This window comes from Corylus avellana, chromosome 2, assembly GCF_965113065.1.
Source record: "Corylus avellana chromosome 2, dhCorAvel1.hap1.2, whole genome shotgun sequence".
Taxonomy (NCBI): Eukaryota; Viridiplantae; Streptophyta; class Magnoliopsida; order Fagales; family Betulaceae; genus Corylus; species Corylus avellana.
Window position 1 is genome coordinate 19589719 of NC_142491.1, and position 27966 is coordinate 19617684.

General features: G+C 39.7%; 1 pseudogene; it reads right to left on the minus strand.

The window, feature by feature from the left end:
* Positions 1-89: 89 nt before the first annotated feature.
* On the minus strand, positions 90-27903 carry LOC132163769 (serine/threonine-protein kinase STY46-like; annotated as a pseudogene).
* Positions 27904-27966: the final 63 nt, after the last annotated feature.

Here is a 27966-nt window from a genome sequence, read left to right on the forward strand (position 1 = left end):
ACATACTGTACATACTGATGTAAGAAGTGACAGGTGGCCTGCACAGAAAATTCTACGTCCATGTTAAGCGACATTATTATCTCTCTTCACTAGTGATGGCCCCGTCTAAGAACAGATAGGAACCCTCCGCTTCACTTCTCCTTGCGTCGTTCCTCTCCTTCATCCCCAACATGTTCCACATGCATTACATAATTTGGAAATTAGTTTTGTTTAAGCAGTTTTCCGAATGATGACGTAGGATGGATCTCATAAATATCTTGATGTCTATTGGGATTTATCTAGCTGAGAAATGTCAAAGAAAAGGAATCAAAGCTGCCGGCGTTGTCCGGCGGGGAATAACTCCGATGCCTAAGTTAGTCACAGTGTTTAAGAGAAAATATAACTTCAAAGATAAAGATAATCAGAAATATTCAGTTAAGGAGAGGAAAAAGAAGTTGCCAAAACAAAAGAAGGGACCCCTCTTTTACAGGCATCGGGTTGCACCTGTTCAACCAACACTGTGGACTTACCGATGGTCCACGTGTCAACAATATATTGAAGAACGGTAAATGGGATATTTATGCAAGTATATAAAATATTCTGAGAGTGCTTTCTCGAGAATTCACATTCATGTGAGGTTCGGTTTACCGAGCCTCCTAACCGAGCGTGGTTCACTGGGCATAAATGGGCATAAATTTGCCGAGTATAAACATGGTGAACAGTAAAAATGACCGAGCTCTAGCGATGGGCCGGCAAACCGTTTTATCGGGCCCAACTCAACTGATCCATGACCTAATAGTTACCCCCCAATTTCCTTTTCTAACAAAATATGGAAATTTCGTGTAGATATCCGAGTATGGGTCAGCTTTTCTCTTTGATTTTTTGTTATTATTATTATTTAAAAAAATAAAAGTGAATTTTCAAAGGATGAGCGTGATTTGGCTCTTATTTTCAAACTTTGGAATTTTATTTTCAAACTTTTGAATTTTTAAGATAAACGTGTTGAATGATAAATGGTTTACCTTCCTTTTCCCGGAGACCCACGTGTCATGCCTCTTGTGGTTTGAATTTTATAGTGGCCATGTGTCAGCGTCTGCACGAAGAGGAAAAGAAGAAATGCGCCTTTTTGAGGAATCCTAGCCCCTACGGCTTTAATTGCATTGCTTCGGTTCCACCTTTCATAAGTCTTTAAAAACAGTTCCTACCTTCGCCTTCTCCTCATTGCCTTTTGTCTAGAAGCCATTGTTGTCTTTCTTTTTCTTTTTTTTTTTTGAGTTTCTGCGATTTTCTTTCTCTTTCCAATCTGGCTCTCCTTCACTCGGACCTTTCGGCCGAGTATTATTTTTCGAGAGTGGTGTACTTCAAGACTTCGGTCGAATCTGTCCCTTCAGCCGAACCTTTTGTCCACCCAAATAGTCCCGTTCTCCATTACCTTGATTTCATTCTCCCTCTGATTGAGCCCTCGGTAAACCGTCTTCGATTGAGTGTTGCCCATATCCTATTTCAACAAGGTCTCTCTTCCATCCCTCGTCCATTAACCCCTTTTCACCGATACCTAATGAGTCGTAGAGTTGAGGATGTCCCTAGCGCATTGGGTGCCTTACACTCGGTCACTTGGGAATCAAAATTGTCAGACGGTGATGAGCACGAAATTCGCGAAACCTGGCATCTACCCGATTCGGTTCGACTGCGCTTCGATACCGACAGTGTTGGAGCAGTGGTGGATGTCAATCGTATCGAAATTTGTGTCTATTTGGAGATGTTTTGAATAGGTCTGAGACTCCCGTTTTTTAGGATAGTTCTGGAGCTGTTGAGTTACCTTAGGATAGCTCCGCACCAATTGTCGCCAAATGCATGGAGGGTTTTCTTTGCTTGCATGATTGTTTGGCCAAAAATTCTCGGAGTAGACCATCCACTTACCGTCGTGGAATTTCTAAAAATTTACCGATTGACGGAGTGTCCCAAGATTGAATTCTTGTTCACTTTCCAACTTCGAAAGAAAATGAAGCTCCTTACCTTCAGGCCTACTTACACGAGCAACAAGGGGTGGAAAGATGAATTCTTCTTTGTCCAAGGTGATTTGGAATTTTCACCTTCGGAAATAATTAGGGACCCAAGTGTCCCTCGGGAAACTATTGCCCCCATCAAACCGAGGTAAAATCGAGCTTCATATTTATCTATTATACTTCCTTTTGCAGCAAAACTAATCCTGACATATGCCGTTAGGTCAACAAGAACCGAGTTTAAACAGTGAGGAGGCGCGTAAGGAGCGTACTAGATTACGCCGAGCTTCATCCACTGGAAATGGATTATGATGTCCTCATGACTGATGAGAACCTGAGGCTCTATGTGTGGACTTCTGCACCTGCAAGACTAGTAGAAGCTACTCCACCGAGAGTATCATCTGTCGAGGTGCCGAGGAGACCAACTGCCGAGCTTGCCGAGTTTCCAAGAAGGAGAGCCATCAGAGCCGAGGAACCCTCTAAAGCTAAAGGAAAGAGAAAAGCCGAGGATGCCTTCTCGAAGAAAACCTCAGTGAGGTCGCCAATTGCTGCTAGAGTCTCTCTGGCTATTACTGACGAGCCAGAAGATCCTGAGATTCCTTCTTTGGAGAAGAAAATGAAAAAAGAAGAAGAAAACTGAGGGCAGCTCACAAGCAGAACAACCAATTGTCGATTTAGAGGCCGAAGAAACTGAGGCACATTCGGTTCCTGAAATAGCAGGAACAGTACCGCATGTTCTTTCTGAGGGAAAAAGAGCCGGTGTTGCAAGTGACTCGGGGGTACTTGGAGCTTCCGAGGTTGAAGCGCCAGCTTCGTATGTCAGAGCATATTCCTCGGTTCTTAGGTGTGTCAGAGAATTTCTAGGAGAACAAGGCACATCAACCCGAGATGTCCTTCCTGCAAACCGACCCCCCCGATCGTCCTCTCACACACCAATGAGGCCCAGACCTCCCTTCTCCAAGGTTTTAGAAGTCGAACCAATCTCGGCAGTTCCCCTTCCTTCAACTTTAACTGAAGCCGCACACCAAAGTGCTTCTGATTCTTTGGAGGAGGATCTGGTAGACGTTGGTGATATTCTCAGGGAGCTTGCCTCAAGGATGCCAATAATACCGCCGTTAGCCTTGGTTTACCCTGGTCAAACCGAGGCTGGGGCCCATCCCTGCAACTCGAATATGCACATACAGAAACTGCAGGTGTTGCAACTCAAGTTGCTGAGGAGCCCGTGACTGTTGAACCCTCGGTTACCGAGTCTGCGGGCAATGTGCCAGTGATTCCTAAGCCTATAGCTTCCGAGCTTCCAACGGCTGAAGAGGTGGCTGGTGCCCATGTGGTTCCCGAGCGAGTGGATATCGAGACTGTTGCAACTGCGGATGAAACTGTAGGAGACTCAGCCAACCTTGGAGGCTCACCTCAGCTGTCGAGAGATAGTACTCCGAGTGAACCCGCACAGAATCCTACCGAGACTTCACGACCAACAGGTCCTTCGGTAGATTGTACACCTGACCCGATAACTTGGTCATTTGGGGAGCCTCTCACTTGGCTGGGTGACAACTGGCTTGGAAATCCCTTTGCTGCTTTGGTAAATCTGATCGCAGCTAATAGTTCGCCAGAAGAAAGAGCCCAGCTTCCAAAGGAAGTGATGGAGCACATGTTGTACATCAGCTGGAGGTAAATTGCTCTTTGTTTTTCTATTCCTTTTAAAGATAAAAACGGGTGATTCTAAAATTTTTTTCTTTTGCAAGGATCAATGCACAGTTTGAACTACTACCTCCACTTTAGAAGGTCTGCTGAGAACTCGACTTTGGAAACCGAGAATACCAAGAAAAAGCTTGAAGAGGCTGAGGCCGAGATAAAATGACTAAAAGAACTGTCATTCTAGCAATAGAGTGAGCTTCTTCTCTCGGGCGAGCAGGTTGCCAGGTTGGAGGCTCAAAGTGCTGGAGCTGTTTCTCGGTCTCAGAATTTGGAATTTGAGCTAGCTATTGAGAAAGCAAAGTACGCGAGTTTGTTGGCTGATTATTCGACTCTCAAGGATGGAGCTACCCGTCTTAAGGAGAGTTTTGCCGATGCTAAACTTCAATGTCGAGCTACCGAGTCTCGCATTAATTTGGTTTCTGAGGAGCTTGAAAAGGCCCAAAAATACTCGGCTGCGCAATGTACACGAGCCGAAGTGGCTGAGGGAAAATTAAAGGCAACCGAGGAGCAACTTCTGGCTGCTGAGAAAAAACAAAAATCAACATAGAAGAAGCTTAAGGTTGCTAAAAAGGAAACTGTAAGTTTTAAGGGAAAATTTTCTCGAGCTAAAGAGCAAGTGACCAGATACAAGGATAAAGCTCGAAATTTCTATAAACAGCTTTCTTTTGCTTCTTGGGGCCGAGATTATGGCTGGGGTATAGGCTTCATCTCCGGTTTTGAGACCTTTCGGAGTTGGTCAAAAAGTCCTCTAGAAGGTGTTGATCTAGACACAATTAAGCCTGAAGATATTCCCCCCAATGAAGAGGCCATTTCGAAGATTGCTGTGGTTGGTCAGGAGTAGATGCCTGACTGTAAAGGCATTACAATCTTCGGTTTTAACCCATTTGCTCGGTATCGGACTAGCGAATCTTCTACTGCAGTCGAGCATGCTGAAGCACCTGATGACTCGGAAAAATCAGTGACTGTATTTGATGAGGAATGGGACTGTGCATCGGATTGTGCTGTTTGATTTGATGATTTTTTTTTTTTTTTAGCCTCTGAAATGACATAATTCCCTCATTGTATCTAATTGCTTTACTCTGACAATGAAATAGGAATGTTTTTGACAGAGATTAATTCTTCTGTGCTTCATAACTTATGCGTTATATATGTATACCCCCTCGATTCCTATTGTTTATAAATTTTGAATTTATAATGATGTGAATCTTGATGAAGGGTAAAATTTTGGGTCTATTTATGTGTGTGTTTGCTCATAGAAAGTACGCTCACAAAATACGAGTAATCGCCGATCACTGTGTGTTTTTGATCATTGCTTGATTTTCTGGAATTTGGGGATGGAGTGCATGAATTACTAAGTCTTACGCGGATTACCAAGAGGAATACCAAATGTGCATGCTTGGGGAAAGATTATGTTTAAACGCAATATTTGAACATTCGGTATGCCGAGTGTTTGGTTCGACTATGTCTTGCCGAACATTTGGTAAATGTTTAAATTAGGAAGATGCTGGCGTTAGTCATGCTTGTGAACTTCTTCCTCGGGAAAGTACCTTAGTGATATTTCACCGAGCAAAGGTCGGGAAATTCTCCGGCTATATTTCACCAAAGTGGAACCTTTGAGTAAAAGGTTAAGTTTGGGAAAGCGCCTTAGTGAAATTTCACCGAGCAAAGTTTGGGAAATTCTCTGGCTATATTTCGCCGAATAGTAACTTTTGGGGGAAGGTTAAGTTTTAGACAGTACAGTCCGATTAAGTTTGTGAACTTCATCTTTGGGGAAGCGCCTTAGTGATATTTCACCGAACTAAGTTCGGGAAACTCTCCGGCTATATTCCTCCAAAGTGGAACCTTTAGGGAAAAGGTGGTAAGTTCGGAAAACGCTTGTTCAGCTATGTTTCCAAACTCTTCCTTGGTGAAAGCGCCTTAGTGATATTACATCGAGCGATGCTCGGGAAACTCTCCGGCTATATTTCACCGAAGGGTCGGAAAATGCTATAGACACTTTTCCAAAGGTGGCTCTCGGAAAACGCTTTACTCAATTGTTGTTTTGTTTTTGAGTGTTTAGATAAAAGGTATGGTCTGCCACATTTTTAAGACTTATGCATGATTATAACCTCAAAGGATCCTTCATTCATGAGTATTTATTCGTTATAACAGGAGTACAACAAAAATGAAGCTCTGAGAATTATAATTCTATACAAAATACTTCTTAAGATGCTCAGCATTCCATGGTCGTTGGAGTGGCTTGCCTTCGGAGTTTGTGAGATGATACGCTCCTGCTTTGCCACATTTGGTTACTTTATATGGTCCTTCCCAGCTTGGTGCTTGCTTCCCATCAGTTGCGTCCTTGGTTGCAAGAGTGACTTTTTTCAAAACCAAGTCTCCAACTTGAAAACTATGATGTTTGACCCACCGATTGAAATATCGAGCTACCCTCTGTTGGTACGCTGCCATACTAACTTGAGCCTGATCCTGCTTTTCTTGCAATAAATCGAGATGTAATTTCAGACCCTCGCCGTTGAGTTCGGGGTTGAAGGTGTCTACACGAAAGCTCCTCGATCCAATCTCGGCTGGAATGACAACCTCGGTTCCGTAGGCTAAAGCAAAAGGGGTTTCCTCGGTTGGAGTTCTTTTGGTGGTACGGTATGCCCATAAAACCTCGAGAAGGTCTTCTGCCCAGTTTCCTTTGTGCTGACCGAGCTTCTTTTTTAGGATCTTGAATATGGTTTTGTTCATTGCTTCTACTTGTCCATTTACCTGAGGATGTCCTGGAGATGAGAAGTATTGGCGAACATGAAGCCCAGCACACCAGTCTCGAAAGGAATCACAATCAAACTGTTTGCCATTGTGTATAACAAAGGCATGAGGAATTCCATATCGGTAGATAACATTTTTCCAAAGAAACTTCTCGATATTTTTCGTTGTAATGTTAACCAAGGCTTCGACCTCTGCCCATTTTGTAAAATAATCCACGGCAACTACAGCGAACCAAACACCCCCCCTTTCCTGGAGGTAACGACCCTACTATATCCACTCCCCACTGTGAAAACGGCCATGGCGAGGAGACTGAACTAAGCTCCTCAGGTAGTTGCTTGATGACGTTGGCAAAACGTTGGCAATTATCACAAGTTTTGACAATTTGCATGGAATCCCGATTCATACCCGGCCAAAAGAACCCTGCTTTAACACCTTTGTGTGCTAACATTCGAGCTCCTGAATGACTGCCACAAATTCCTTCATGTATCTCTCGGAGGATATAATTACCCTCTTCTTGAGAAACACACTTAAGGAGAGGTAGCATAAAACCTCTTCTAAAAAGGGCGCCATGAGGAAAGTGAATCGAGTAGCTTTTCTTTTCAATTGCATAGCCTTCCTTTTATCCCCTTTATGAACTCCCATCTCTAGATAACAGACAATCTCTTCGGCCCAGGCCGGCATGACCTCAATACTTAAAACCATGACCTTCTCGGTGATAGTAGGCTGCTGCAGAATTTGTATCGGTTGGTCGGTTTTTTCTACTCCATCATTGGTTGCTGACCCTAACCGAGCTAACAGATCTGCCTTCTCATTCTCTTCCCTCGGGAATTTAACAATGCAAAATTTTTTGAAAGCCTTTTGCATATTCTGGACTTTGGATAAATATAGCTTCATTTTATTGCCCTTAGCCTCGAACTTGCCACGAATATGGCTGACAATCACCTGAGAGTCGCTCCGTATTTTCATAAACTCTGCCACCATCTCCTGGGCTAAGTCGAGCCCAGCTACTACTACTTCATATTCTGCTTCGTTATTAGTAGTCTTGAATTCTAATCTTAACGAACTCTTTAACTCTTTTCCATCTGGTGTGATCATCACCACTCCAGCTCCACCGTTCTTTTTTGTAGAGGAACCATCCACATAAATCACCCATATTTTTTCTTTAGGCCAAACTTCCAGGTCTTGCGTGTTGGTGAATTCTACCAGAAAGTCCGCAAGTGCTTGGCCTTTGATAGCATTGCGTGAGATAAAATGGATATAGAACTCACTAATTTCAATCGCCCAATTAACTAACCAACCAGACAGATCCAACTTCCAAAGCACTTTCTTCAATGGATACTCGGTCAACACATTGATTGTGTGGGCTTGAAAGTACGACCGAAGCTTTCTAGATGCAATGACTAGAGCAAAGGCAAGTTTCTCCATTTGCACATACCTCTCCTCAACGCCATGTAACGCTCGGCTGATGAAGTAAACAGGTTTCTGAACTCCCTCCTCTTCCCTAATCAAAGCCGCACTGACCGCGGTTGGAGACCCCGCTAAGTATAATTATAACACTTCTCCAGGAATAGTTCGGCTAAAGAGAGGTCGGCCAACCAAGTACTTCTTGAGTTGGTCAAAAGCTCGTTCACACTCCTCTGACCATTCGAAAGCTTTCCGTAGAATTTTAAAGAAGGGAAGGCATTTATCTGTGGATCGAGAGATGAACCTATTCAATGCTGCAATTCTACCGGTCAATTGCTGAACCTGCTTTGTATTCTTTGGAGATTGCGTATCTAGCACTGCTTGAATCTTCTCTGGGTTGGCTTCAATTCCTCGGCTTGACACCATATATCCGAGGAACTTTCCAGATGAAACCCCAAGTGCGCACTTCGTAGGATTCAACTTCATCTTGAACCGTTTCAACGTTGTGAACGCCTCTTGTAAATCCGCCACATGATTTATCTGCAGCCTGCTCTTGACCAGTATGTCATCGACATTAACCTCCATATTCTTCCCGAACTGCTCCTGAAACATTCTGTTTACTAGCCTTTGGTAGGTAGCTCCGGCATTTTTCAGATTGAAAGGCATGACTTTGTAGCAATACAAGCCTCGGTTAGTGATAAACACTGTTTTATCTTGATCAGATGGGTGCATGAAGATCTGATTGTAACCAGAAAACGCATCCATGAAGCTCAGAAGTTCATACCCGGCCGTTGAATCAACTAACGAACTTATGTGTGGTAGTGGAAAACTATCTTTCAGGCAAGCCTTGTTAAGATCGGTGAAGTCCACGCACATCCTCCATTTCCCGTTGGACTTCTTGACCATGACCATGTTGGCTAACCAATCAGGATAATAGACTTCTTCAATAAACCGGTCTCTAAGTAACTTGTCTACCTCTTCGGAAATTGCCATGTTTCTCTCAGGTGCAAACTTCCTTCGCTTTTGTTTCACCAGCTTTATCTCTGGATTAATATTCAAATGATGAACAATATCCTTAGGATCAATCCCCGGCATGTCCTCGGGAGACCATGCAAAAACTTCCAGATTTTCCTGAAGGAAACGAATAAGAACTTCCCTGGCTTCTGGAGTTAATTGAGAACCGACCTTCACAACCTTTCCTTCAGCTATTGGTATATCAACCAATGGCTCGGCTGGTTCTTTCTTCAACTGGATTTTCTTCGCACTGCCCAAATTGCTGATCGTCAATAGTGCTGATTTTGGGCACCTCTTCAAAGATGTATTATAACACCTTCTGGCGACAATTTGATCACCTTTGACTTCTCCGACGCCTTCGGTCATCGGAAATTTCATCTTCAAACAATAGGTAGAAGTTGTAGCCTTTAGTTGGTTCAAAGTTGGGCGACCGATGATTACATTGTACGCCGATGGTCGGTCAATCACCAAAAAATCCACCATGATTGTGGACTGTTTAGGAGCGGTTCCTGCTGTTACTAGAAGAGAAATCATTCCGATGGGTTGAACATGCTCCCCTGCAAACCTGATTAATGGTGACAAGAAAGGTTTTTAACTTTTCTCGGCCAACGCCTAGTTGTTGAACAACTGTCCAGTAGAGAATATCAGCCGAACTTCCATTGTCCACTAGAACTCGATGAATAGCTTGATTAGCCACTGTCAAAGTTATCACCAACGCATCGTCATGTGGCATTGAAATTTATTTCGCATCCTTCTCCGAAAATGATAGAACGCCCGATTCCAGTTTATGGGCTTTGGAGGGCTTCTCAAGTGAAAAAACTTCTTCCGTTCTCACTTGCTTAACATAGGCTTTCCTTGCCGAACTGGATTCCCCTCCCCCAGCCAATCCTCCTGCGATTGTTCGGATTCCCCAACTATGGTTTGATTTTGAGGGTTTTGTTGATTGGTATGAGGGACCCTCGGTTCATCACGCCTTTGTCTCTAATTACGAAAATTATTATTGTCCGGCTCCATGTTCTGTGCTGAACAATGACTCTACTCGTTTTGAGGATTTTTCTCTCGACCTTTCTCCTCGGCTACAAACTTCAACAACTTCCCATTTATGAGAAACTTTTCAATTTCAAACCGAAGGCTTATGCAATCCTTGGTATAATGCTCGTGATCGTTATGATATTCACAAAACTTCTGAGTGGTGCGATTTTGGGGAAGAGCATTCATTTTTTCGGGCCATTGGAAGCTCGGATCCTTCCTGAGCTCCATGAATACCTTGAAAACAGTTGTGTTCAGAGGTGTCCATCCTACATACTATTGCTGCTGATTCTGCCTGGGTGGTAGCTCAATCTTCTTTTCTAGGATTCTCACCTTCTGATGATCTCTTGTCTTTTTTTTCTCCACCAAAGCCTTTGGTGTTATTCTAACCGAGTCAGTGACAGGCTTACTCTCCTCGGGTTTGGACTTCATCAAAGCTGAGATAGTTTCTTCTTGGTTAATGAATTCTTCAGCTTTGTTCGTGAACTGCCGAAGAGTTCCCGAGGTTGATTTCCAAGCTAACTCGGCCATTAACCACCCATCAGCTCTTATGCCATACATCAAAGTTGAAAGCACAATTTGTTCATCCGGGGTTTCGACCGTCAACTTCTCACGATTAAAACGTAACATATAATCTTTTAAAGACTCGGTTTTCCCTTGGATGATAGACAGTAAATAAGCAGGGTTTTTCTTTCTTTTCCGAACAGCAAGGAATTGACCCAGAAATTGTTGTCCGAGAAAATCGAAGTTGTCAACAGATTTAGGACTCAGACCTCCAAACCATTCTTTGGCAATACCTTCCAAAGTTAGTGGGAAAGCTCGGCAAGCTATCTCGTCTAGAGTATCATGAAGAATAATGTGAGCTCGGAAACTCTCCATATGATCGGAAGGATCCGTGCTTCCATCATACTTATTGACCCGAGGCATTTTGAATTTGTCAGGAAGAGGAAATCTCATTACCAAGTCAGTGAAAGGCAGATTGGTATACTGCATAAGATCTTTGGCTACGGATTGATTTTCACCGTTTTCAATTAGAAAAGCCATCTTCTCATACTTCTCCTGAAGATCTCGCACCTCCTTATTCATGACAACCCCTTCAGGATTTGGATGGTGAGAACAACCTTGGTGAGGGCGGCTATGATGGGATTTGGCGTGACTAGTTTCGCCACGATGAGACTTACCACCAAACTGCACCTTATTACAAGATCTTTCTCGGTGAGAGTCTCTCCTAGTTTGTATAGTAGTATGACTCCCACGTATCGAACTTTCAGCGTCTCGCCGGACTGACTGCTGTCGAGTCGGCGATGGTGGTTCCTGGAATTCTCCTTCTTGCCTTCCTTCGTGCATTTGATCTTCTCTATGAGTTAACCTAGAGACGATTTCCTCGTTCTGTTTCCTCATAGCTTCCATTGATTCAGCTATTCGCTTCATAAAACTTTCCAATAAGGTTGCTTGGGTGTTTGGTTCGTGTGATGTTCCAAGAATATTGGTTTGAACATTTGGAGCAGGGTGTGGAGGTGTAATAGGGTCGGGGTTTGGAGGTGTAACAGGATGTGGGGAAGCGTTCACCATATCGGAATATTTGAGATTAGTAAGAACCAATAAAAAATCGAAGTTCCCACAGACGGCCCCAAACTGTTTAAGCAATTTTCCGAATGATGACGTAGGATGGATCTCATAAATATCTTGATGTCTACTGGGATTTATCTGGCTGAGAAATGTCAAAGAAAAGGAATCAAAGCTGTCGGCGTTGTCCGGCAGGGAATAGCTCCGATGCCTAAGTTAGTCACAGTGTTTAAGAGAAAATATAACTTCAAAGATAAAGATAATCAGAAATATTCAGTTAAGGAGAGGAAAAAGAAGTTGCCAAAACAAAAGAAGGGACCCCTCTTTTACAGGCATCGGGTTGCACCTGTTCATCCAACACTGTGGACTTACCGAAGGTCCACGTGCCAACAATATATTGAAGAACGGTAAATGGGATATTTATGCAGGTATATATAATATTCTGAGAGTGCTTTCTCGAGAATTCACATTCATGTGAGGTTCGGTTTACCGAGCCTCCTAACCGAGCGTGGTTCATTGGGCATAAATTTGCCGAGTATAAACATGGTGAACAGTAAAAATGACCGAGCTCTAGGGATGGGCCAGCAAACCGTTTTATCGGGCCCAACTCAGCTGATCCATGACCCAACAAGCTTAATTTGAGGCAAATTTGGGAGTGAGACAAGGGAAAGAAAGGGAAGGAGGGAAGACGGCTGTGGATGAAAATATACATGATTTGAAAGAGATTTTCTACAAAAATTCAGTAAATAAGAGAGAGAATACTAGCAAAGAAGAAAAAGTCATCAAAAGGTGCTTGTAGTATTTTCTTAATTTTTGAATCATGCACTAGAAACCATTGGAATGCATGCATAACGAGAATTTACCTCCTTGGCCGTTTGCTGCAGTATCTCTATAATTTCCGAGAAGTCAGGTCTTAATGCTGGGTCTTGCTGCCAGCATTTCTCTAGCAGCTCAACAAGCATTGGATGAGTATGCTTTGGGATAGTAGGCCGTAGACCCTGGAACAGAAGTAAAACGTAATTTATGTTCACGTACCAGATATATCCATTCAATCAACATAGCCTTTTCAGTTACAGGAAGGCACTAAGCCAGTTCCGTAACAGGTCTCAACCCTCGAACTCAGACGGATATATTTCGAAAAGGACAGAATTTTCCTCCAAACTGAGTTGGAGAAAATTCTTCCAGCCTAATCTAATGTTGCCTATAGTTCGGATGAGATATAGGCAACATTATATGGTCACAAAACTTATTCCACAATGTTGAAAAAATATTGTACCTTTTGAACCACTCCAACAGCTGCTTGCAATGGGGTTAAGTATTCATATGGGAGCTGGCAAGAAAAAGAAGAGGAGATAATTCAATTGAAGGGGGAAAATGCAAGTCACAAATACTTTATTCTAGGAAAAAAAAAAAAACCAAGCAATACCTTTCCAGTTAGTAACTCCCATAACACAACTCCGAAACTGAAAACGTCAGCCTTGTGATCGTATGGCTTATGTTCTATAACCTTCGATGCAAAAGAAGTGTGGTAAGAAAATGACAATATGATAACCTCCTAATAGAAGATAGAAAATAACTGCTGCCAAGCAAACTGATAAATGGTATACATCCAATCATAAATTGAAAAGGCAGCACTTTTAAGGCAACAAATTTAGGTTGCTATTATTGTTTTTATTATTTATAAGCTGCTTCACATCAAATCTGCTCTTTCTTTTATCTTCATTTTCTTGTTCTCTCACTCTTTTGAGGCAGCAAAAGCGAACAGTACCATATTTCTAATCTAATGAAAAGTCATACAAAAGGGAAGGGCGAGAAATCCTTTCCAGCTCCCAGGTCTTCACAGAAAAACAGGAATGCCCCTGATCAAAGAAAGTACAACATTCGAAAGCCAAATTTTCTCCACCAACTGATCCACAAGGTTTATTTATTTTTTATTTTTTTTATTTTTATTTTAACATACAGTCTTGTATAACGACCACTGGCCTGATACCTAATTTATAACCAATATTATCAGGTCAAAGAAATTGAGTGCCTTGAAAATCAGTATCATTGTAGTCAAAGAAGTCCAAAAATAATGTTCTGCGTGCAACACAGTTTCAAGACTCAAGTGAGCAAACATCCAACATGACCAAATGGCCTAACAACTGCAACACACAGTCAACCCACTGCTTCAAATAGATTCATTTTCTAAGTGATGGTCAACACAATCAGTTACTATTCTAATATCGGAATCTAATATAAACTTTTAATAATTTGATACCTGATTAAAATAGGCATAAGTAAATATTAAATAACCAAATGGCCATATTAATTCCACGGTTATCAAAACTTATAATAAGCTCTTGCATATTTTACTCACAATATGAAGCATTATCAGAAAATTCCAAATACAATTTATAACATATGTAGCCATGTTAGGTGTAGGAAAGGCAGATGTCAGTACGTATTGGAACACTTCAAAAACTTTTTATAATTGAAGGCTCCAAGATTTCATGTAAAAAATTCACACCTCAGGAGCCATCCACCGATATGTCCCAGTTTCTGCAGTCATAACTCCAGATTGAGCTTTTACTCTAGGAACTCCAAAATCAGCAACCTTAACAACCTGAAAGGCAAAACATATGATAAAATAAATAAATAAATTTTGCAATCGTGCTGAACTACAGTTAGTCATGGCATATATATGAAACCTTCATCAAAATTCATTCAGATGCCTCAGTAATGTAAGCCCAGTGAGAAAACATGAGAACTAAGAAAACTTTTAAACGGAAAAGCCATTAGAAATGGATTCTGTAAATGCAGGTCTGCAAGAGACCTTAGAAGTGCTAGATACAATCGGAGGCAGAGCACTGTCAATACCTGGCCATTGATTATTTAGTTCTGGGTTTAGAAGTGAAGAAAATGTAGATAGAAAACAGGAAGGTCGAATAACCCTTTTTAGTGATATAAGTTGAATATACCCATACCACACTTCAGCACAAGAAATATCTTAAAGAAATAAGTAGTGGTATTTTTTTTCATCTACAGGGTGGACGGAAGCTTCCATTACTATGTAATCACCAGTCATGCCTTGTACATGCTGGAATCTATAAAAATCAAACAGACCATCCTATGAGGAAAAGACTATGGATTTGACCAGAAAATATGTGATGGTCTAAACCATTAGAAATATATAACCACCTGAGATCCTTACGAAGACAGAAAGAAAATATGAGGATATCTGCACTTGCCACCATATATCATGGATTAAAAAAAAATGCACAAACACAAGATAAAGAAAGCAATTACGAACACCATGTTGAAATTGACATGGATAAAATACATATTTGAGAAGCCGCTTACCTCATTTTCGTCCATCAAAAGATTAGCAGCCTTCAAATCTCTGTGGATTATATTATTTTGGTGCAAGTAGTCCATTCCCTCGGAAACGTCAATTGCTACTTTGAGCAAGGACGGAAGCTTGAAAACACCCTTCTGTTTATGTAAATAGTCATAGACACTTCCACTAGACATAAATTCTGAAAGTTTAAAGCAGAAAACAAGTTGTTGAAATGACGATATCAAATAAAAATAACCAAAAATCTTAAAGTAACAAGGTGCCATTAAAAGCAAATATAATTTGCAAACGTGATGGAATTCACCTGTTACAATACACAAGCTTGGAGGCTTGGTACATGCACCTATGAATTGTACAACGTTCTTATGTCGAACTTTCCTGCAATATTCAAAAGAAGCTGGTTAAAGCATGCTAGGAACCAAGCATTCCAAAGAAAAATTACTGTAGAATCATAGTTACTTATATATGAATCAAACAAGAACTAATGTAAGTTGATCAGGAAATAAGCAGAATCCATTAAAGAATCGACAAAGAGTTGATTGTGGAGAGGTAGATATTGCTGTCATTAATTAATACATCTACTTTCTGTAACACTCTTGTCTCACATTGGGAGATGAATAGCCCACATAGAATAAAGGCACACATGGGTGCTAGTTTTACATTGGTTCCTAATTACGTGAACATACAACAAACACCCACAATAAGAACATGAAGCTCAGTTACACAGGACTTGCACAACATCCTCGAACACAAAAATGAAGAACAGATATCAAAGGGCCAAATAGTGCAAATAATATGATTCAAACAAACCTCATAATAAAGACTTCCTGTACAAACTCTGTCTGCATATCTGAATTTACACGCTCAGGCTTGAGAACTTTAATAGCCACTTCCTGACTACAATATGTACCTTTGTACCTGATTCAATTAAACAAGTTCGTTAATTTAACACTAACAGCAATCAGTAGATGCCTAGCCAAAAAGAAGAAGAGGAAGGTATGTATAAATACTATAAACTTACAGATCGCCATACGACCCTGATGCAATTTTGTTTCTAAACTTCAAATGCTTAGGATCAATTTCCTATACGTCAGTCCCATCATTTGGTATTGTCAAATGATCAGGTTCACATTTGATCACTGTTTGATCAAGCTCGCCTACAGTAGGTGATGATCGAGGATTCGGCCAAGCTTGCCTCTGAATAGCAACCCCAAATTCCAAACTAAGTTATGGATGCATTGTTCACATATAATTGAGAAGGGGAACTAGAATAAAGAATAGAATAGAAAATTGGATTGTTCAGTTGACATGGTACAAGATCGTGTTTAGTGCCAGCTATCCTACTTGAAAGCAGAAATGAGTAGCAAGATATTACCTCAATTTTTAAAACTTCTCTTTCCGATGCAGTTTTAAGCTGATCTATGCCCTGCATCAACCCAAAGTCCATCAAGCAATGCTTGTGAACACAAAAAGAATTGCTTTTGTAATGCAATTCAGAAAACTGACACTACAAGAATCAATTTTTTTAATTACAGACCATTAGTAACGTGCATATGGTGTTAACACGTTACTAAAGTGTAGTAACGTGTCTATAGTAACGTGTTTGACGGGTTATGAAAGTAGGCGTAACTATTTCAATTTTTGTAACATGTCATCATCTGACACGTTACAATTTAGTAACGTGTCAGAAACTGACACGTTACAACTTGGTAACGTGTCAGAAATTAACACGTTACCAAGTTGTAACGTGTCAGTTTCTGACACATTACAAACATTTGTAACGTGTCAAAATATGACACGTTACGAAAGTTGGTAGGGAAATTTTTTTTTTTTTTTTGTAAATTTTTTTCCGTTCCGACGATCGACACCTGATAATCACAACCAAACCAACCAAACCAACCAATCCAACTATCCATCCAACATCAAATATATAATCACAATCCAACTACAATAATCCAACTCTAAATATATACATCAACGTAGGAAGTAGGACATAGTAAAATAAAATGCAACTAACGTTATTCATAAATACAAAAAACTTAAGCCTTAAATTATACATGTAAACTTAAGCCAAGTCATACACTACTCCGACCAAAGCCGAGTGAACATTGATTATCATGACCATTATTATCTCCCGACTTATCTGTACTAACTGCAAATGATAAAACAAACAACCAATCAGCTAGTTGACACTTGCGATATATACTTATCAACTCCTAAGAGATGAGCAATGTCCAAGTAAGTGAGAAAAAATATACATCGACATTCATATTTGCACGACCTAAGCACAAACACATATATATCTACATATACATTTATTCACTGAGACGGCTTCAACAAATATGGTAAGATTAACTATGCAAAGCTCAAATCACAACCAAACCAACCAGGAACTACAAAGTAGATTATTTTGAGTTTATATATATATATATATATGCTGCTCGATTATCAATGTTACTCACGGGGTTGTTGAATTACGGGTATAATGTCTTGACAAACGAGACTTCTGTCGAGCCGGGGTCTGGTGTTGGATTTCATTGTGATCGTCGTCCTCAGCTTCTACTCTTACATCATCTACACATAGTACGTTGCAATTGTGTTATATACAATTGTTTTAGATACAAACAAAGTTTATTTGCCAAACAAAATTACTAGCCATTAAAATGATATTCATCTCGTAAGATAATCATGTTACTCAAATAGAAACAATAAGAATATATTGTTACCTGATCGGTTATCAACTAAGGATCTCAGAATCACTCGGGCTGGGGACTCCGCATCTTGCGGATTCCTGATAGTCATCACCTCCGGCTCGGACCCCATACGTCTCGACCCCTCAAGGCTGCGAAACCGGGCCTCATACTCCGTCATCTGAGCAGCCATCTGCTGAGTCACCCGCGCGGTCACCGCCACAGTAATCTCGTCCCTCTGCTGCGCCAGCCTCGCATCCATTTGCTCCATGTGCTTCTCCATCTCAGCTTCAATGGCTCTTTCAAGTTCTTCCCGCGAGACCATTGTCCCGCCACGGTTCTGCGACCGTGCTTGGGACGGTGTATAGTATGAGTGGATGGTGCTGCGTGCAGGCAGAATATTCTTACTGGCCCCTCGAACATGACCCGCATACTCAGGCTTATTGTTGTGCGCCTGAGCATAAGCGTCATTCGGTGTCCACCTAATCATCCCCTGGGGCCTATCTACCTGTTCCGCAGGGTCATTTTCCAATAACTCCTCCATCCGTGCCTATACATGATCATTATTATATATATAATTGTTAAAACTCAATTAGTTAATACATAAATAAAAATTCATGACAAGGTGTCTGCCACTTACAATTCTCTTTGCGACCATCGGATTTGGGCAGCTACCATCCTTCTTTGTATGAGTCTTAATGTAAGCCTTCGCTTGCGTAGGAGCCTTGACCGAAGTAATTACCTGCAATAAGTGCAAACCATGATTATCAACGTTCGTATATGTACTACGCAATATATGACATACATATATAGTTATGGTGAATTAGAGTAGTATGTCCTCATGTGCCACCCTTGCAAAGCTCTTCGTGCCGGTGTAGTCTGGTATTTGATTCATGTGCGCACAATAAGCCTACGAACACAACATGTAGACATTATTAATAGCTAAGGCATCGAACAATTACAATTAACGAAACACAAATAGTTTGAAGTGACCTACTTGATAAGCGGGATTACACCATTTTCCCAACAATATTTTCACGTCTGCGGGGTTGTACTTTGAAATGGTCTGGCCCATCCTTGCCGCCACTGTCGAAGGAGTGTCGTCACTCTGAATCATGAGCTTCTTCCTTAACTTGTGTCTCAAAAGCTTCTGCTTCTCGCCCATGTCTCTGAAAGCGTATTTTTTTATTTGCGTCATATCCGACCCAGGCATGATATAGAAGTAATTCTACATCAATTAAAAACTAGGGTATTAATATACAAATTTAATATACACTTACCATCATAATTTAATATACAAATGCTATATATATACAAATGCTGGTACATATTTACAAAATTTACACTTTTACAAAATGTACAAGTGTTATATAATATACACTTTTACTATACAAATGCTATATAATATACACTTTTACAAAATTTAATATACAAATGCTACATATCATAAATTAAGAATATCTAATCCACACTTACCATCAATGACTCCAATAATTCCTCCTTGCATTGTCCTGGTACATCCTTCCAGTTGTCAGATAGCCTGATAAAGGACCCGGCCTTGCAAGTCTTGCCCATCATCAGTCTAAATTTTTTGCCGCTTTGTCCTATGGGCTGCCACACTCCATTATACTCCATGACGACCCTTTTCCCAGCGGGAATGTCCCACAACTTGTGTGAGTCATTTGCGGTCAACACTTTAAAGTTACCGTCGCTATCTGCAATGATGAAGTATTAACACACAAATGGTTAAACATATATTAATTGAATTTATAAACTTAATTATTACATGTACCATTATGCATAAATTTGTACATATTTATGGTTCGAAATAGCATACATACATATCTATCGTACGAACATGGTCGATAGCCAATACTGGCCAAGCAGGGTCATCTGTCCCACCATCCATGTCATCAGGGGCCTGTGTCTCACTACCATCCACAGGTACGCTGTTGTGTGGCGGCGGATCAAAATACCTGTGCGACAATAATCCAATCTTTGCCAATGTCGGTCCCGGGGATGGCATACGTGGGGATTTGTCCGAGGCGCGAGGAGTAGTCTCATACTGATACCCGAACTGGGTAAGGCCTGTCGGAACGCCTGGGTATCCGTAATTCGGGCCTAAATCAATCGAAGAGCCGGGAATGTCGAGGACATAATTGACAATCAATGTACAAATAAATTACAACAAACCAATCAATGTACAAATTTAATTCATATAAAATGACATACGCTTCGATGGGTACGAAGCCAGGTCGGACGTATTGGATGTCATCATGCGGATCGTTTAGGTGATTATTGTTTAAAATGAGTAGCTCACTCTCGTGATAATTTGCATGATCATAATAACGCTAAACTTAAACATAAATGCATTACTATGGCCCAAAGGGACCCTAACGGTGAATAAGTAAAAGTAGGTTCATTACCTTTTTGTTATTCTTGTCTTTCCTTTTTATGCATTTGTTATGTATATATTTGGACCCTAAATAAAATAAATATAGGTTTGTTATTTGTTTTCGGTTTGTGTCCTATAGGTTTTTTATAGCCCTTAACATAATCTACATTTTATATTTTCCTATTTTATATCGTCTTTGTTACGGGGATCCTTTAAATAAAATATTTCTAGGTTAATTGTTACAAAATCTAAATTTCCAAACCTTAAACTACATTATAATACAAAATTAAAACCATTTGTTTTGGGTACCGTACTTAAAAAAAAAAAAAAAAAAAATCTATGTTCGTTGTTGATTTAATAACATGTACTCTAATATAAATTTGCAAAACCTAAACCAAATTATATTAAACAAATTGAAAGGCATAATTTGTTAGGGGGACCTAAATAAAATAAATGTAAGTTATGTTTTTGTCGCAATTTTTTTTTTTTAAAATAAAGTAACATAATTTTTATTTTTATTTTTTTTCATTTTTTTTCAACATTCTATATTTTTTATTATTATTTTTGTTAAATCAATTTTCAATTTTTTGTTTATTATATAAATGATCATTTACTTAATAGGTTTGTAAAACCTACACAAAATAAAATAAATTTACCTAATTTCAAACTACTTAATTACTTAAAAATGTAGATATAAATATTTTGCATGTATGCTCATATTGAACAATCCTACATTCCTACATACGTACCTATCATACAAACATCCATGGACCCTAAAAATAATATATTTCAACCAAATTAATAAGTTAATTAGCTAACAAAAAAATTTGATCATATATATATATATATATATATAAATATGCAGAATTTATAATTTTATATAATGCAAAACATAAACCATAATATAAAGAACTCAATTACTATATGACATGCAATATAGTAGGAAAAAATCCTATGATATATACTTTATAATGATCATTATAAAGTATGATAGTATATATTGATTTGTTTATTTATTTCATTAGTTTATATAAACTTTATAATAATGTATTGCTCAAGTTTATTGCTCAACTTTATAATAATGTATAGCATGTTCAGTGCTAGCTTGCATCCAGTTCACTTTTGTTAATTAATTGATAGGGTTATTAAGAATTTAGCTCTTTTCATAATCATTACTTTATCATATTGCTAGTTAAGGAGTCACTAAATTTAATGTACTAGCATTGCATGCATGCAATCATGATCAATCTGCCTGCCACAAAGTCCTAAGCTCCCATGCATTTTCTTTTTCATGTGTATGTTTGAGTCCTCATCACTCTCAATAAACTTAAATTATAATATATATGGCTCAAGTTTTTACAACTTCTATATTATATAGTTTGAATTATTAACATACGTACTAAATTTGATAATATAATTAATAATAATAGATTAATGAATGTCAATAGAATTGTATAATTGTTTACAAGGTTATACTTGTATAAAAAAACACACTTCTCATCTACCAAATAATGCAAGGAGTCACTAAAACAATTTTTTTATTATCAAATTTATGAAAAATTTTATTTTTTAATTTTTTTAAATTTTTAGCCATTTTGTAACGTGTCGTATTGACACGTTGCCAAATGGCAACGTGTTAATAGGACACGTTACAAGTTTGTAACGTGTTAAATTAACACGTTGCCAAAGGGCAACATGTCAATTTACCACGTTACCATATTTTTACCATATGGTAACGTGGTAAATAAACACGTTACCCTATGGTAACGTGTCATATTCACACGTTACCATATGGTAACGTGTCTTTTTAACACGTTACAATAAAGTAACGTGTTAATACAACACGTTACCATAAGATGACGTGTAAAAAATGCCACGTTAGAAATTACCATGGTAACGTGTCCTCTTTTCACACGTTACCATATGGTGACGTGGTAACAAATAATGAATAGTTGCCACGTCATTAAACCCTTATTTTTTTGTAGTGTGAACTAATCAAAAATTTCATACAATTCCATTGATCCAAAAGCGCATTTACCTTCTCAAAATACTACTTTAAAAAAAAAAAAAAAAAAAAAAAAGTGTGGAATGTGAAAAAAGAAAAAGAAGAACGAAACTATGGCAAATAAAAGATATATTGTAGTGGCAGACCAATTGGCCTTGTCTTAATGCCATATAATAGATGTTGAATTTACTTCCGTATAGAAGGACTACTCTTTCCAGTTTGCTAATTAAATCATAAATTACCTCATATGGCTAACCATCGACGACAAAGACATCTAAGGAGTAACCATCTACTGTTGAAAAGGTATGTGCCTCTTGGATGTTTAGTCCCATCTCAGCCAGCAAGGAAGTCAACTACAAATTTTGCATAACCGTGACCATGCAGAATGCGAATGCTACCATATAACCAGAGACATAATTTCATATTGCATTTAATGTTCGAAAAATTTGATTAAGCTAGGTTGATTTGAGTTGAGTGCTTCATGGGTATGTTCATATCAGGAATTCTGTAAGAACCCATTCTTACAAGCTCAAAGCATGTTTACTACCATCAGGCTGGCATGTATGCTTATGTATACGTGCACACGGGCATGTGAAGACACACAGACATTGCATACACACACGGTCTGCAAATCAATAAACATCATACGAAGATAATAATTGATGTGCTTAAATATGAAAACCTATTAAATACCTGACTAAGGAGTTTGGGCTGTTAGGAAATTAATCCTATTTCCGAAGACCCATGAGATGCGAAAAATAAGAAGAATGCGGAATAACAAAGATAAGCAATCACACACGACACAAAGATTTAAGTGGTTTGGCTTAACAAGCCTACATCCACTAGCGGAGACGACCCAGAGAAAATTCACTATCAAAAGATGGAGTACAAAAATAGTAGAGAGAAAATCACTCAGATCCTAAAGCCCCAATACACCAAAATCTAACTATCACACAAGAGAGATTATTCCCAAAATATAATACAAAAGACAGATGTACAAACTCTTCTTTTGCTGGAACGGATGACTGCTGATCTCTATTTTCTTCTCTCACTCTGCAGCACCCTTTTTCTTCTAATCACTTGTTTTTGGCTCCTCCAAAAACCACCAAGAAGAAAACACCACACTTGGCTTTTCTAATTCCCTTGTGCAATATCCCCTTGTGCTTGCTGCCCTTGTACTCTCCTGATATCCGTATCTCACGTTTTGTCCCACACGTTTTTGGCACACCAAAACACAAGCAAATATTACCATTCCTTTTTGCTCTACACTTTGCCGCACAACACCATGCTATTATACATTGGGTAAAGACTCCAACTCCAAGTCAGAATAGTACTCCTAATACAAGTTAGAGAAGTACTCCAAAACCTCCCAGGGCAAGGACTCAAAGTTGGTGTGTAAAGCCACGACACCACACAAGGAATCCAACTAGGAGAAGTATTCCTAGGCTGAACAGCAACTTGCAATGGCCCCACGTGTATTGACTTGTCTTATTCAAGTCACAAATATCAACAATCTCCACCTTGACTTGAATCCCATCAAGTCGCAAAATGTATTTCCTCCAGATGTCTCCGCCTTAGCCCCTAAGGGCAATCACACTCCACAAGTGTCACTTAAGTCCAAGTGCCTCTTGAACTTAAGCATAGGACCTGATTTAGACATAACAACATGCCTCCCTATTTGTCCTGTTGACCATACAGCTTTATCCGATGACTCTTTCTTCCTGTAGACCCATCTGCACCCTTTAGCCTTCTTTCCCTTGGGTAATTCTGCCGATTTCCAAGTTTTACCACTTCATAGTGACTCCACCTCTTTCGGCATACCATCTTGAACAGACGATAGATCTCCACTACTAGTTGTCAGAGCAAAAGAAACCATATCCTCAAAGCCATACCTCTTTGTTGCTTTTCGATCACGTTTCTCTTTGCCTCTTGCTAAAGAATAAGACTCTTCTCGGTGCTGTAAGTTTCTTGAAGATTCTCTATTATCACATTCATCCGTGAGTGAACATTGTTCATCAAGCTCCACCTCCACGAATTGTTTCTCTTTTTGTACTGTACTTTCAGAAAGCTCATCTAAGTTAAGAAACTTAGACATTTTCGGTTACTGCTCTGTAACTTCAGGTTCTGCACTTGACGCATCCTTGTACATAGCATACTCAATAAAAGTCACATTCCGACTTTTAATGATCTTCTGATTTTGATCATCCCAAAATCGATAACCCAAGACCTCATCTCCATATCCAATGAAGAAACACTTACTAGATTTACCATCTAGTTTACTCATAGCATCAGACTCCACATGGACATACGAAGCACAACCAAAAACTTTCAAATGTGAAAGATTTACCTCTTTTCCACTCCAGACTTCTTCCGGTAGTCTATGGCTTAAGAGAACGGAAGGCCTCCTATTTATCAGATATGCAGCAGTGCACTCTGCATCAGCCCAGAAAGTCTTTGGTAACCCAGCATGCAATCTCATACTCCTAGCATGCTCATTGAGAGTCTTGTTCATGCACTCAGCCACGCCATTCTGCTGTGGCGTTTCCGGGATAGTTTTCTCCATTCTAATCTCATTCACTGCGCAAAACTGTTTAAACCCCCTGTCTTCGTATTCTCCTCCATTGTCTGATCTCAAACGCTTGAGCTTCAAGCCCGTTTCAGTCTCAACCATGGCCTTCCATTTCTTAAAAGTCTCAAATACATCAGATTTACTTTTCAAGAAATAAACCCATACCTTCCTGCTTGAGTCATCAATAAATGTGATGTAATACCGCGAGCCTCCAAGAGATGCCACTGGTGCGGGACCCCACAAATCTGTGTGTACTAGCTCCAGCTTTCCAAGCTTAGGTGCTTTGCCAACTTCCGCAAAACTCACCTTCTTCTGCTTCCCTAGGATGCAGCCTTCCAACAAATCAGACTCAACTGACTTCAACTCCGGTAGTTTCCCTTTTGACATAAGTACCTTCATCTTTTTCTCGCTCATGTGCCTAAGCCTTAGGTGCCATAGTTTTGAGTCAGCAGTCGTATCTACAACAGCATCTGTATCCTTGTTGTTCATGGTCATATAGAAAGTACCCGTCTTATGACCACAAGCCAAAATCCTAGCTCCATTGCTAACCTTCCACTTTCCACCGTGGAAATGAATTGAATGCCCTTCCTCATCAAGCTGTCCCACTGAAATCAGATTCTTTTTCAGCTCCGAAACATGCCTGACCTTCTGTAACTTCCATACCGAGTCACTGTGAACTCTAATGCGAACATCGCCTAGGCCCACAACATCCAGCGCCGTTCCGTCAGCCAAATACACCTTCCCGAAATCTCCACCAACATAGTTCTCGAGAATTTCACGGATCGCTGTCGTATGAAAAGATACTCCTGAGTCTACGACCCAAGAATCAAGGAGACTGTCAACAGAAAGAAGTAGGGCATCATATACTTCTTCTGTCACTATGTTTGCATAATCGTTCTCAGTCTCCTTCCGCAGTTCCCTACAATTCTTCTTGTAGTGGCTAGTCTTTCCACAATTCCAACACTTTAGTTGTTGTCCGAATCTAAATTTGCTTCTCCCTTTTCTGGAATTTGATTTGCCTTGACTAGAGTTTCTGTCTTGTCCTCTGCCCCGAGTCTCGAGGTTTAAAGCAGCACCAGAACAAGAGGCTTCACCCACATCTCTTCTGCGAACCCCTTCACTGAGAATCAAATCTCTGACGTCTTCATAGCTCAGTTTACTCTTTCCTACAGAGTTACTCACAGCCATCCTCACGGCTTCCCAGCTATTTGGCAAAGATGCCAAGATGATCAACGCGCGAACCTCATCATCAAAATCAATTTCCACCGAGGACAATTGATTTGTGATAGTGTTGAACTCATTGAGATGATGTGTCACCGAAGCCCCTTCTACCATCTTTAGGTTGAACAATTTCTTCATCAAATGCAGCTTGTTGTTAGCCGACCGTTTTTCATACATACTTGATAAAGCCGCCATTAGACCTGCTGTGGTCTTCTCCTTTACAACGTTGTGTGCAACTGATTTTGACAGTGATAACCTGATAATTGCTAGGGCTTTACGATCAAGCAGAGCCCACTCGCTATCATCCATGTCGTCAGGTTGCTCTTCCAAAAGAGGTTGATGAAGATCTTTCCCATAAAGAATATCTTCAATCTGTACCTTCCAAAACCCAAAATCTTTGCCGTCGAATTTCTCGATTCCCACCTTTCCTTCTTCACCTACCATCGCTCCCACTCGAACCAAAAGCTCTGATACTAGTTGTTAGGAAATTAATCCTATTTCCCAAGACCCGTGAGATGCGAAAAAATAAGAAGAATGCGGAATAACAAAGATAAGCAATCACACACGACACAAAGATTTAAGTGGTTCGGCTTAACAAGCCTACATCCACTGGCGGAGACGACCCGGAGAAAATTCACTATCAAAAGATGGAGTACAAAAATAGTAGGGAGAAAATTACTCAGATCCCAAAGCCCCAATACACCAAAATCTCACTATCATACAAGAGAGATTATTCTCAAAATATAATACAAAAGACAGATGTACAAACTCTTCTTTTGCTGGAACGGATGACGGCTGATCGCTATTTTCTTCTAATCACTTGTTTTTGGCTCCTCCAAAAACCACCAAGAAAAAAACACCACACTTGGCTTTTCTAATTCCCTTGTGCGGTACCCCCTTGTGCTTGCTGCCTTGTACTCTCCTGATATCCCTATCTCACGTTTTGTCCCACACGTTTTTGGCACACCAAAATACAAGCAAATATTACCATTCCTTTTTGCTCTACACTTTGCCGCACAACACCATGCTATTATATATTGGGTAAAGACTCCAACTCCAAGTCAGAATAGTACTCCTAATACAAGTTAGAGAAGTACTCCAAAACCTCCCAGGGCAAGGACTCAAAGTTGGTGTGTAAAGCCACGACACCACACAAGGAATCCAACTAGGAGAAGTATTCCTAGGCTGAACAGCAACTTGCAATGGGCCCCACGTGTATTGACTTGTCTTATTCAAGTCACAAATATCAACATGGGCTTGTCATCTGATGAGAAGGTGACTTCATGCAGGGGCCTACAGCATTGTCAATCACAAAGATATACCATATCACAATCTCTCTTTGAAAGTATAGCCAGTTCACTTCACTAAATGTATAAAAAATCATCTGCTAATGCATGATATTGGTACTAATGTTTAAATTCAATTGAAGCATCATGCATGACCATATTTTGGCAATATACCTTTTGGATGATGGTCATCATATGGTAGTACAGCAAAGCAAGTCAAAAACTGTATTCGAGGAATCATAGCTAAATAAATAAGTATATAGAGTTCTTTATATCCTCGCACACTAAAAGCACTAAATTGAGAGAGGGAGAGAGAGTTAAGCCTTAGTAGAACTCGCCATGGTCATGTATGGTTTAGATCATTTAGCAAGTACAAAGGCGAATCTCAAAGCCTATTAAAATGAAAGCGTAACTAAAATTGATATAAAAAATTAATCAATTAAAGTCCACAATCCAAACAAAAGATGTTCTGTAAAATTTTGCCAGCTCAAGCCCAATGAATGGATTGAGATGTGAGTTTTTACTGAGAAAACCGTGTACTGGCATGTACAGACTCTTCATCCTCTTGATCATGAGAGTCATTTGCTTCAAGCGCAAGGGCTTCAAGGTTAGGAGATGAACCAAATGCAGGTGGTGGATGTATGCTGACAATTGAAAAGCCAGTTAGAGATGTCAGAACGTTAATGGCAAGCATCAAGCAGTAAAGTGAACAATCAAAAGAAGCAAACAAATTGAACATTACTTTCATTTGTGGACTATCAATGTGATGCTTATGGGAATTTTTTCTTTAAAAAATTAACTGTATATTTTAGGAAATAATAGAAGGAAAAAAAAAAAAAAAAAAAAAAGAACCTTTGTCTGCTAGAGTAGTTTATAGAACTTTGGGCAGCTTCTTCATGAGGAAAATCTGAATGCACAGAATCAACTAAATTCCCATCATAAGTTGAATGAACCTGCATAAAAGTATGATTCCCATAATGCACTCATGCAACAATTTAAACAAAAAGGTTCCCAAAAAATAA